Raw genomic sequence first — 13,773 nt, 5'->3', positions numbered from 1 at the left:
AAGGAAGAAAGGAAGGAAGGAAGGAAAAAGGAAAGGAAGGAAGAAAGACACATGCTCACCCTCATATTCAGAAAATCTTAGCCTCTAGTGGATACATGTATAGCTGTAAACAGATGTAGTGTGGTTAAAGTATAGCATTACGGAGAATATGAAAGGCAATAAAAACCAAACTGCTTACTAATGAGTTCCTATGTACTATATTTTGTGCGAGTTCTTTGTATGACCTTTCAAGGTCTAACACATTCTCAATACATGATCCTTTAGTGACCAGTGTCCATATGTGAGGGGCTGTTCACTTACTGCAGACCTTAACTTTAAATTATGTTTTTAAATGTTTAAATATTCCTGTAGTTCTTCATAAACACTCCTAAGCTTAGTGTATTGTGCTTTAAACACAAGTTTAGCTATCCAAATAGTAGAGTATGAAGATTAGTAGAAGTGGGTTCAAAATCATCATAATTTAAAAATTTCTGAAAATTCCTGAGAAATTGATTTAGTGCCTCCAGTCTGTATGAGTAACATGCCAGGAATTTAAAAACACTGACAATTGCTTTTGTTTGTTTGTTAGATTGTTGCATTTCCCCCCATGGTATGTTATAATTCTAAGAAGCATCATTTTTGCTGAATAAAATTTAAATAACTTTAAGCATGAATAAAAGCCTTGATATTATCTTAATGTCTGTAAAATGTAATAAAAAAGAACACACATACCACTGAGAACCACAGGGGCCTTGTCGAACTTCTCCTGACTTATACACTTTCCCATTAGATTCACAAGGACATTTTTCCTTTAATACACACTTTCCTTTTTCTCCAATATCATCCAATAGATAACCTAGAATACACATATAGATATAGTCTCAAAATTATAGGAGCCTTAGTGGAATTTTTAACAACAGTAGCCACTCCTAAACTATTTCTAAGGCAAGTTCAAGTGTAGCCTGAAAGGCTATTTTCTTCATAAGTGATCATTTTTTCATTTTGACTGACAAGAATGTAGATGAAAATCTTCAGAGGCTGAGTTACTGCCCCATAGAGACATAGAGACATGATCTACTAAGCCCAGATAGTCTGTAAAATTTGGGAACACTCAGTACTCAGAGATAAAAAGCACATATTAGCTTTGAGGACCAATACGAATAATCCACCTGTTGCAACTGTGTTTTGGGCCTACAGCAGGCTGTAATTTGTTTAGTTTTGCTGTGTTGGTGTGAACACACTCATGGGTAACTTGCCTTCTGGGCAGGTGCAGCCACTCACGCATTCACTGTCTTGAAAAGGAGCCACATTAGAGCAAGTTGGAGGATTTGAAGGTCCACATTCTTTGTAGATGTGCTTTCCTGGACACTGTTGCTTTTCTAAAGATATACAGAAAAAAAATATATACTTGTAAATTAAAGGAAAGTAAACAGAGTAAATGTTCTCTAATGATCCTTTCAAATGGGACTCATTGGTTCTGATTTTCAAAATACAAATCAATCTTTATAGACACTCCATAGAACTAAATGATGCTAATTTCTCAAGCATTATTTCACTGAGTGGTTTTTAATTTAGAGAGAAAGTAAATGGTATCATTTAATTTCATCCCATGTTGAATTTGATATGCAGTTCTATAAAGATTAACCCAAGCACCAAAGTATAAATTGTACTTATGTGTGTATACTGCTCATATTACATTTTACTAATCTTTTAAAATAAAATACTTCAAGAGAAGACTATTAAAAAATCACCTACTTTTTATAGGATTTAAATTTCTCCCCTTGAGTTTGCTGATGATCATATTAATTAAAACCTTAACACAAAATTCTGCAACAAGGTAAGCCACATCACAAAATGAGCCGTAGTCTCCTTACAAACACACATTAGATACAAGACCTACTTAGCTCTCACTCCCTTTCTGGGCCTTAGAATCATTCAAGGAAACTGTTTTGAGATACAGTTTAAGATATAATGTGAGTTTATAAGAAGGTAATTTTTCATAACCTACCATTGCTAAGAAAAATGGCACCTACCGCAAACTACAGCAGAATCATCTCTCCAGTGTTCAAAGACACCGGGACCATCATAAGCACACAGTCTGGCCAGTTCTGAGTAGGTGTCACATGTAGTGTCCTTGCCGCCTTCAGTTCGACAGTACTCATCAACGCACACCTTTTTGTACTCACTGGACAAAGGGGAAACCTTCCCACAGTTCTCAAAGTAAGTTCCAATAATCTTGTCACAATACTGTAAAACAAAGTACATTTCGTTAAAACATTGTTGGGGACTCAGAAAAATCTAGTCTGAGGGCATGAGAGCAGGAGAGCTGACCCTGTCACCCCCATTCATCTGCCATGTGATGGTATGAGTGAGAGAAAAATGCCACTGCCCCTCCCCACTTACCCATTGCCACCCATGTGGGGGTGAGATAACTGGACCAAGGGTTACAAATGTCAAAGAACTACCCTTGCCTCTCACAGGTTGCTACCCACAGGAGAGTGGGATCTGCTTCCCTTCTGGGTAGTACATTAGAGCTAACCCCACACATCTGCCATGTGGTGGCATGGGTGAGGAAAGATGTCCTTCCTCACTTTGCTCCATGCTACCTACGGCAGGCAAGAGAGCTAACCTGGGATCATGAAAGTGAGAGGACTAGTCCTGCCCCTTACCAGCTGCAACATACAGGAGAGTGGGCCCTCTCACCTATGTGGGTAGCACACTAGAGCTGGCCCTATTTTATTGGAGCAGGTGAGCCAGTCCAAGGTTATAAAAGCAGGCGAGCTGACTCCACCCCTCCTCATATACCCACTGCAGCAGTCAGGAGAGAGGGCCCTGCATCTACTTTGACAAAAGAGTAAAACTGCCCTGGTGCTATAAGTGTGAATAGGCCAGATCTGGAGACCTAAGAACAGGAGACTTGGCCCAGCCCCTTGCTGCATGATGCTTTGGGTGAGCTAGCCAAGTGCAGGAGAGCTCCCCCAGTAGTGATGATGAGGGAAAGTTGACAGGTTGACCAACTCTGCTACCACCCTGGCCCAGAATCAGGGCTATGAGTTAGCCCATCCCAACATTCACCAAATCTATGAATTGTTGGGGCTTGTGAAGGGAACAAACCTACAGGTCGAAAACTACAGGATATCCACAACACAGGACCCAGAGTGAGACCGTTATGGATAGTGCAGCAGAAACCAGAGGCTTCAAAACAGACTCATAGCAATGAACATTTACAAGTAAAGATGAATGAAATAAAGGATAAACTGTGACTCAATGGGTCACACCACAGCGTTCACAAGATGATTCTGCTCCCCCTTTTTGGTTTGGTTTTTATTTTTTCTTTTAATTTTTTTTTGGGGGGGTACATGGGCAGAGGGCAGAATTGAGGGTACAGGGAGATAAGTGGGATCAGGATGTAAAATCCACAGAGAAAAGTTAAGAAAAAAATGTTATTCCGTGTAACATTAGAAACGAATGCCAGGGACATTTCAAACAGCATGCTCAGCTCAGAAGTTAGGGAACCACACAGACTGTGAATACTCTGGAAACGAAGCAAGCCCTGGCTGACCAAAGCAAGGAAGCACATTTCACAGAAAAACCAAAACATCATGCAAAGAAAATCAGAATTGTTACACTAAAGCAGAGTAAATACTGTGCCGCTTTGGGAGAAAAAAAAAACTTACCTTAGCATTAACAGCTGGACTGGAATGGAAAATTGGAATACAAGGACATTGTGAGGAAGCTGGGACAGAATTCCTGCATTGGGGTAGGAGTCTCCAGAGGATAGGACCATCTACATAGAAACTATGTGCTCCCTTGCTGTGGCAGTAATATAGTACACAGATCAGCAGGTCAGAAGAGTGGTCCCAGGGTTAAATCTACTTCATGTGGCCAACTGATTCCTGGCAAAGCACCAAGACAGCCCAATAGGAGAGTATCCTCCTTTGAACAAAGGATGCTTAGAAACCAAGATTGCTACACACAAAAGAAAGCAGTCAGTTCTGATCTCACACCAGAGACATAAATCAAATCAAAATGTATGAAAAAGGAAACTGTAACACTTGAAAATATAAAACCCTAAGATGAAAGAAAGGAAACCCTCCTAACCATTGGCTTGGCATGACGTTTAGATGTCATGCTGAAAGCTCAGGCCACCAAGGTAAAAACTAATAATAAATGCACTGCATTTATTTTTATGTACAGCAAAGGAAATGATGAATATTTATAAATACAATTTTAAATAGGAACCTAGAAATTGGGAAATATTTGCAAATCATGATTTGATAAAGAGATGATTACAAAATTGATTAAAAGCTCATATAACTCAGTAATGCAAGAACAACCCAGTTAGAACCAGGACAATAGCTTGAACAGGCATTTTCCAAAAAGAAACAAGAGGGCCAACATGAGCATGAGAACGTGTTTAATGGCGTTAATCATTAGGCAAATGGAAACCAAACCCACTGGAATGGCTATCAACACAAAGTCAGAAAATAATAAATGTGAGCACATATATGAAGAAGGAGCTCTTTTACAGCCATTGCAAAAAACAGCATAGAAGTTTTGGGTACATAAAGACAGGGCTCAGACTTAGTGAAATCAGCCTTCAAAGTGATATTCCTGTTTCATATTCATACAACACCATTCTCATCAGCCAAGTAATGAAAACAACATAAATTTCTATAGCAAGAGAAGCAGACAAAAAATCTGTGTTTACACAGTAGGTCATTATTCAGTTCTAAAATAAAGAACAAAAGATTCCAGGCTGTTACAAAATATATGGGCCTGGATAATGTTATGCTATATGAAATAATTTTCTAAATTGTATAATCTCATTTATATGAAGAATCCGGAAAACTAAGATATGGAGAAAAGGAAGCAGTGAGTATGGGCTAGGAAGAACAAATAAGGAGACACATGCCACAAGTTATGACATAGACATATGTAGGATGAGCAAATCCCGAGCCCAAATGTCCATTGTGATGACTACAGTGAAACAAATGCACCATGCAAGATACTCATGCTCAATGAATAGATTTCAACTCTTCTTGGCACAACCACAAGAAATGAGTAACTATATAATATGAAGGCTCTATTGTCTTCATTATAGTAATTTTATTTTATTTTTTATATACCCATGTGGTAGTTTGAAAGAAAATGGCAGGAGTGCGTCTATTAGGGGGGTGTGTATTTGTTGGAGTGTGTGTGGTTTTGAAGGAAGTATATCACTGGGGAGGCAGGCTATGAGGGTTCATATATGCTTAAGCTATGTGATGATGGGGGTGTTCTTCAGTATGCTGTGAATATATGTTTCTCTTCTTGATTGATGAATAAATGCTGATTGGCCAGTAGCCAGACTAGGAGAATACTGAGAAGAAGGAATGCAGAGAGGAGCCAAGAGAGAGATGGCATGTAAGTGCCAAAGGAGTAATATGTCAGAGCATTACAGGTAAGCCACATACTTTTGGCAATACATAGATTAATAGATATGGGTTAGTAGCTAAAAGAGAGGTAGCCAATAAAGCCTGAGCCATCGGCCGGCCAAATAGTTTATACTTAATATAAACTTCTGTGTTTATATGGGACTGAAGGGCAGTGGGACCAGGCTGAACAGAAACCTCAGTCTACAACGTCCAGTGAGACAGTGTGTTTCCTATGGTCTCCTGATCAAGATACAGCCAACACCATGTCTGCCTTCATGCCACCATGCTCCCCACCATGGTGATAATGGACTGAACCTCCAAACTGTAAACTGCCACTCAAAAAAGTGTTTTCCTTTATAAGAGTTGCTATGGTCATGGTTTCTCTTCACAACAATAGAAGCCCTAACTAAGCCATGTTATAGACCTTAAAATACACAATAAATTTTATTTAAATAATTCAGGAGGAATAGTGCTAAAATTGCTGGGGAAGGAAACCAGATTGCCTACCTGTACTCCATCCTCGCAAACTTCATAGTTCCTACTCAAAGCGCTGGGACAGTCATTGGAAATTTTACTATTGGCAATGTGCTCATTAATATCTTCACCTGCAAATCAAAGCATGATTTCGAGATACTCATTTGTACCTTATTTGTAAGCTAGTTGTATTCTTGGCAAGATAAATATATTTTGATTCTGTTTCTTATCTTTTAGAGGAATGCAAATTGTTGGCAATTTTATCTAAATGTGAAAATTTTATGTTTTCTTTTAGAAAGTAGTTTTCTTAAGAAGAATCTGCCAAATTTTACCTGGAGTGCTGTTGAAGTTGCCGCAAAGACCACAGGTAGTATACTGACTATAGAGAGTGAGCTGCAAAAACAAATAACATTGATATTTCCATAAAATATTGAAGATATCTCAACAATTTTTAACCAAGCCAAAGGACAGGGTCTCCTCCTGTGCACTCCTGGGTATACTGGTCAGTTGGGGGAACACTACCTTTCTAAAAGAAACTGTGACTGGAACTTGGAACAAGTCTGACTCCAGTGCTGATTGTGTCCTCAGACACTTTTTTGTAGGGGGTGGTGGGGAGAGTTCGAGACAAGAGTTTCTCTATGTAACAGCCCTGGATGCCCTGGAACTCACTTTGTAGACCAGGATGGTCTCAAAATCACAGAGATCCACCTTTCTCTGCCTCCTGAGTGCTGGGATTAAAGCCACGTGCCATCACCAAAAGGAAGATATTTTTTTTCCTTTTGTTGAAAATAGTTTTTTTTCTCACATAATATATTCTGATTACAGTTACCCTTCCCTCTATTGGTCCCATTTCCTCCCCACCTCCCCTTCCAACTATATTTACACTCTTTCTGTCTCTCATTAGAAAACAAACAGATTTCTAAGGGATAATATAGCAATACAATACAATATAATAAGTGTAATATAATATAGTATATGTTAAATCAAAAACTAACACATTGAAATAGCACAAAACAAGCAAATAGTAAGAAAAGCGCCCAAGAAAAGGCACAAGAAACAGATTTAGATTCAGAGACCTACTCATTTCCCATAAATCGTGAGCTATCCTTTACATGCACACACTGCCCATCAGTGGTTATCTAAGAGGGCTGCATATTGAGGTAATTTGACTGTCAGGCAAAATAAGGCTCAGTGTAGCGAGCATAAAAAGATTGATCAGCAAATCTTACTTTATTCTTTCTTTCTATCTTTATTTTTATGACTAAAGCCAAAGGCCAAAACCCAAAAAGCTGAAATAAAATCACTGGTCGACTTACTGAGAGTTTGTTCTTGCTCCACCTTAGAGACAGGGTTTTTCTGCGGCTATTCAGAACATAGTGATCCCCTTGTTTTTTAATGTGGATCATCTTATTGGTGTATGGCACCTGTACCCTGAAAAGCAAACAAACACACAAGTTGCACAAATGGTGAGAATAGCACTACTGTAACAAGGGTTGTCGAGAAATAATTACTACAGCCTTGGTCCTTTGGAAAAATAAACAGAATGTTGGTTGGGTGTCTGAGAAAAAAATCAAATAGTTTGGAATATTAACAAGTCAAATATCAATTGCCTCTCAATTTCTAATTCCAGAAAGCTATCAACGAACCTGTCTCTTTGAAATCTAATTGTTAACTTCTGAAAAACAATCATCTAGGAGCTATGTGATCTGTTCAGTTTCTAGCTTGTGAAGTTTCACCTTTGTATTTAGCACATCAATGAAAATGGCAGTGTTTTGGTATCTGTTTCGTGAAATATACATTTTACACTAAATCTATCAGTAGAATCATTTCGAAACAGCCACCACCTGTTGTGTTCTAACTTGCCATAGACACACATTGAAAGAGGGGCCTGTCATCCACTCCTTGCTTAATTTGGCTTTTGTGTCTGCTTGGTTTTGGCTCATACTTCAAGCTATTCTGTCATTCTTAGGTGGCACATTCTGTTATTTACCTTTCGTCGTTAACAAAAAGAGTATTATTCAAAACTGAGATGCCAACATCATCAATCAGAGCTTTTATTTCTTCAATCTCACTGTTACTGTGCCTTTTGATCTCGATATTGAAGTCTCCTCCAGATTCGGCACAGTCACGGCAGAAAGTGTATGTGCACGAAGACTCAAAGGAGAAGATGCGGCCGTTGAGAGCTTTGTATGTGCCATTGCCCCATGTAAACGTTTCACCTAACAGTAGTAATAGAAGAAATTCACAATTGTTTGCATCAATAAGCATACCTTCTAGCTGCTTCTTATATATAGGTACCAAAAAATCATAATAAGGTTCAATATGCCCAGTCAGGTTTAACTGTTTGTTTGTTTGTTTGTTTTTTACCACTACTATAAAACTGAAAGGTAAACAGTAACAGGTCCTATGAGATGCCTGAAATGATCGGTCTGGCTAAGACACAACTCTAATCCAAACATCTGCTGTGTTTCCTTGGAAAAAAAAAGGATATTGTGTCTAATAGGAGGAAGGGAGAGAAGGCAGCTGATGTTTGCTCATTCATTTCACATTTGATAGAAAGATGTTTATCCTATGTGAATGTGGCACCATTTATAACAAATGAGTGAAAAGTTAGGTTACAATTTTAAGTAGAAAGTGTATGCATGTGCACACATATTGTTTCTTAGACTGGATCCCTGGGCACTAGTAGCAAATATGATATGATATCATTCAAACATATAGTGGTCAAACACACAGGTGAAAGAAGGGCAATTGTTTTTACTTAACTTCAGATTTTAGTTACTTTATGACCTGTTTCAGGTGCTGAGTTAGATCTAAGCAAATGAATGGACATTCAAGTTATGTTCACTTACCAGTAACTTCATTTGCTTCTGAGTATGTGGGAGTTGCTTCTGGAATATGGGATCCTTTTTCTATTCAACACAAGGTATAAATAACATTTAAATTTAAACATACATTCATTTACATATTTAGCATATTTATATATTTAACATTGAAACATATTTAAAAAGATATGGGAAGTTAAATGTTGTTGTTGTCAAGGTGCAATTACTTATCCTGAATATGTAAAATTGCTCTTGAGAGCTAGGATTTGTCAAATTCATATGGATGATTAACTCTGAAATCCACTTTTATTTCTGGGCCCAATCAGTCATTGTGTGTTCTGAAATCCTTAAGGACAATTCTTTTTGGATCATACAAAATCACTGACACACTGTATCTATTATACAGCTGTCTACTCTGCTGGTAAAAGGAAATATTATAAGCAAATCTTTATCATAAAACAAGCAAGCAGTTTAGTCCACCACTATTATTAAATTCCATATGTATGTGGTAAATGTAATTAATTTCCCTAGATCAAAGGGGAATGACAACTAATTTCAAATTTACTTGTGTATTTCTGAATGACCCATTGATTTAGAAAGTAATTAGGTAAGAAAATCTTAGGGTCAGGATTAAAAGTCAGGATGACAATGATAACAAAAGTTGGTATTTCATGAACAATTTTAAATACTTTTTACAATGCTTTTATTGTCTGCTTATGAATTGTTTAACCATTCTCTTTACCATAGATTAGCTTTATTCAGATTGTAATGGCATAGATTATATTCCTAATTTGTTTAGAATAATTTATAAATATTTTACATTGATAAAGGAGAAGTGATATTTTCCTTTATTAAAATTCCCCTAAAACATAATTTTTCTCATCATAAAATTCTTTTAAACACCTCATGGGTCTCCTAAATCTTTTCCTCAGGAAACCTTAGAGATTCAATATTGTAAGCACAGTGACACAGTGGTATCAGATCCTGGTAAATTAGTAACCAACAGAACCTACCTACCTTTCAAACGCTCTTGCATTTACATTTGGATGTGTCTATTTTTTTTTTCAAACACCCAAAGCCACAAATAAAATTACCTGGAGTACTGGGTGGTCCAGATGTAGTGTACTCGGATGAGCTTATGGCACCTGTTTTAAAACAAAATTATGCATGTAAAATACTGTTTAAAAAATCTGATGGATAAACCATGGATACAAGCTCAGCAATCCTAGTGCTAGGATACTTGGACCACGAGAAGCTGTATACAAAGAAAAAAATACATGTTATCAACTCAACTTCTACCTAAGGAAAAAAATTAATAATAATAATTACATGTCAGATTAAAAAGTTAATTTATTCCAAATATATTTTATTAGAATTTGGTAAAGGAAAGAGCCAAGGATTGTGCATGAAGGGATGAAAATATTGCAGTTTCGGTGAAACTAAGCTGCTTTACATTGGGATACCTAGGTATCTTGAACAAAGGATTCTTGCCCATAGAAAGTAGGACATCATGCTAATATTCATCCAAGCATGTCAGAGCTGCTCCAAACCTGGCTGTGGTGAACAAATTCTGCAATGAATGAACCACTTTAAGCAGTATGCACATTAGGGGTAGCTGTTTCTTTGCATGGCATGCTTCAATAGCATCCCCAGTCTTCACAAGTAGCACTCCCTACCTTCCTCATGTAACTGCTTTAGATAAAGCTATAGGGAGCTGGGCCAGACTTTTCTCTGACTCTGTTTTAGTGGATTGCTCCCACAGCCTCAATTGCTCTAGTTTTGAGACACTGATCCCATCTTTTTTCTGAATACTGACTCAATGATCTTTTGGAATAGAGCCTACAATATTTTCCATGGCCAAAAATAGACAAATTTATACTCTATGGGTATATCATAGGATATTAAGACCTTAATTCTTTTTCTAGTGATGCATGTAATTTTTTCTGCAAAATGATGAAATATGACTTACTTGTATGCTCAGAAACACTGACCAGGGGTCCCTGGAAGCAGTATAGGTCAGGGAATTTCTAGTCCTGAGACTTACTTCTTCCTTTCCCCTTTCTTTTGGATACACATATGATCATAGGGGATATAGTTTCATGTCATTATAACCAAGAAGGTGAAGAAATTTGATGAAAAAGATGGCATTAAAAGATAAATTTCTCAGGCTGGAAAGGGCTTTAAAAGCAAATAATACTTGCTGCTCTTCCAGGAGACCTGAATTGGGTTCCCAGCATCCACATAGGGCAGCTTCCAATTGCCTGTAATTCCAGTTCCAAGGGACCCAGTACCCTTGGCCTTGGCAGACAACACACACACACACACACACACACACACACACACACACACACACACACACACACACACACACACACACACCTTTAAAAAGAAATTTCCAGTTGTTAGGGTGTCTCCCTCTTGCTGTTCTTCACACAGGAAAAGATTTTTCTTCAAGTCTTTATCATGAGCTTTTTTGCTGTCAAGGTTTTATCAGCCATAGATTAAGAGTGATGTCTTTTATATGGGAATCTTCTACCTTGTTTTCACTAAGAATAATGCCTTTGGAAGTCCATATTTGGAATTAAGGATGATGGGTAATAAAAGCTACACATTTATTTTAATAATTACTATGCATTATCGGAAGGCATACTTCTGTATATACAGTATTGGTAGGGCTCCAAATCAGCTTGTAAATACAGACTTAATCCAAATTCCTCTTAAGGCATGGAACTTGAGAACATCCAACAAATAAGTTAATTTAAAATTACTGGGATGGGATGTGACTTAGCTGTATGTAGAACACTTGCCTAATAGGCATGAGGTCCTGGGTTAAATTCTCATTATTATTTCCCACCTTTAAAAATACAAAATATTTTAACAAAAGATAATCTTATTAATCACTAGTGTGGTGGTACCCATTTGTGATCCAAGTACTCAGGAAGCTGAAGAAAGATAAGTACCAAGAAAGAGTTGAAGGCCAGTCTGAGGCTATGTACCAAGTACCAGACCAGCTAAAGCTACATGGTAAAGTTCTGCCTCAAAAAACATAAGCAAACAAACTTATCAGGAAGAAAAGATAGGAATGTCATGGCTGTTAATATATACTTTTATTTATATCAGATGTTTTAAGATGCAGTGTCAGTGTTCTTTCTCTGTCTAAATACAGTTTCTTGGGTTTCCATTAAAATATTATTATGTTTTTCGAAATACAGAAATTTTGTAAAGAATAGTAAGTCAGGAATAAAACATCAAGTAAGAGAAAGACAGGAGAAATTTTAGGTACAGAAATATATTTTTGAAAAGCATTAAAGAGAAAGTGGGTGAACAGGGGATTTAAATCCATGTTAAAACAGAGAATGTAAAACGTTTTGTTTTAAAAGACATTGTTCCAAAATGGAAATGGACAGATAATAAAAAGCCAGTGTATGAGCCACAAAGTTTATGAAGGATGAAATATGTTTTTTCATCCATAAAAATGATACATGTGGCTTCAGTGTGGGTAGTGGAGAGATGTCCCCTCTTTACCCCTAGCCCTTTGTCACCTGCTACAGATGAGCCTACCCTCCACCTTACACCTAAGCTCCACCTAAGCTACAGTACCTAGGAAAGCAAGCCCTGCTCCTCACCTGGGCAGCACAGTAGAGCTCACCCTGATGACAGGGGCCCAGAACCAGGGTTATGAGTTGGCCCACCCCAACATCTACCCTGATCTGCAGGAGCACAAAAAGGCACTGGTCCTGTAGACCCAAAACTGCAGGAATTTTACAAAACAGGGCAACAACAGGATAGCCAAGAGGAGTCCCAGTGAGGGCCCAGCATCAATAGTGTAGCAGAAACCAGAGGCCTCAAACCAGTGTTCTTTGCAATGAACACTTGCAAGTAAAAATATATGAACAAAAGGGTTTATTGGGTCACACTATAGCTTCCTTGATGAGATTTTTCCTTTTGTCTTTTCTTTTTTCTCTTAAACATTACTTTATCTTTGTGTGTGTGGCAGGGGGTTCAAGGGAAGAGGATAAAAATGAAGGGATGGGGAAATGAATGGGACTGAGATGCATGACACAAAAGACACAAGGAATAAATAAGTAGAAAGTTAATAAATCATGCATGTATGCTTAAATTGTCTATGTTTCAAAATTATTGTTTAAATTGTTCTAAGTTCAAATATTGATTGCATTTGGTTGGTTTTCCAGTTGCACCTGCACAAGCTGAAAAACTGCATCTGCCCTCCTTCTCCCAACCCTGCCCACACTAAAATACTCTGAACAGTGGGGAGGGGGGAAGTACTCAAAGCCTAGTTCTGCATTTCCGGCAGACATTGCTGATGTGACCAGCCCACCTAAGTGCCTGCCCAGCAGCTTAGCCTTTGACCATACCTGGGGACAGTTCCAGCTTGTGGCTGGTATGTTATCACTTCTTGCCTAAGGTCTATAAAACCTTCCTGCCTTAGCTCACAGGTGCTGCTTCTCTGCCCTCATCCTCTGAGACCAATGAAGCTGCCCAGGAGTTGCTTTATTCTCAATAAGCCTGTTGTTATACCTGTCTTTTGGCTCGATCCAGCTTACGATGTCTATAGGGAAACTTATTATCTGGAAAACAAAACAAATCAAAACAACAAAAACAAAAAAAAGTATCAGCTAGAACTCATTTTACCAGCCAATATTCTTCAGGTCTTAGGAAGGAGCTTCAAAAGCAAACACAATACTGCCTGACTACACCTAAGCCATTTAAATTTGGCTTCTAGGGAGTCAGCAATGGTGATAAAGCATAGGCAAAGGGCGGGGAAAATGGACACAGACACAAGAATAAGCCTGACTGGTGATAGCCCTGCCCCTGAAGAACAAATGCATTTCCCCAGGCAAACAAACAGGCCCCTCAGAGAAACTCCAGGTAAAATAAAATGACTGTAAAAGGCAGATGCTTGACATCATTATGGAAAATCAGGGTACTGAAAAGTAACTTCCTGGGATGGGCCTCTAGGAACCCAGAGCTTTCCCCCTCCACAAAAGGGGAGTCCTTTAGCTACCATGATGGATATCGTGGAATATTTCAGCTGCCCAATGTTACCTAGAGAAGCC

Source organism: Cricetulus griseus, chromosome 2 (assembly GCF_003668045.3).
Source record: "Cricetulus griseus strain 17A/GY chromosome 2, alternate assembly CriGri-PICRH-1.0, whole genome shotgun sequence".
NCBI classification, from domain to species: Eukaryota; Metazoa; Chordata; class Mammalia; order Rodentia; family Cricetidae; genus Cricetulus; species Cricetulus griseus.
This window is presented reverse-complemented; position numbering follows the sequence as displayed.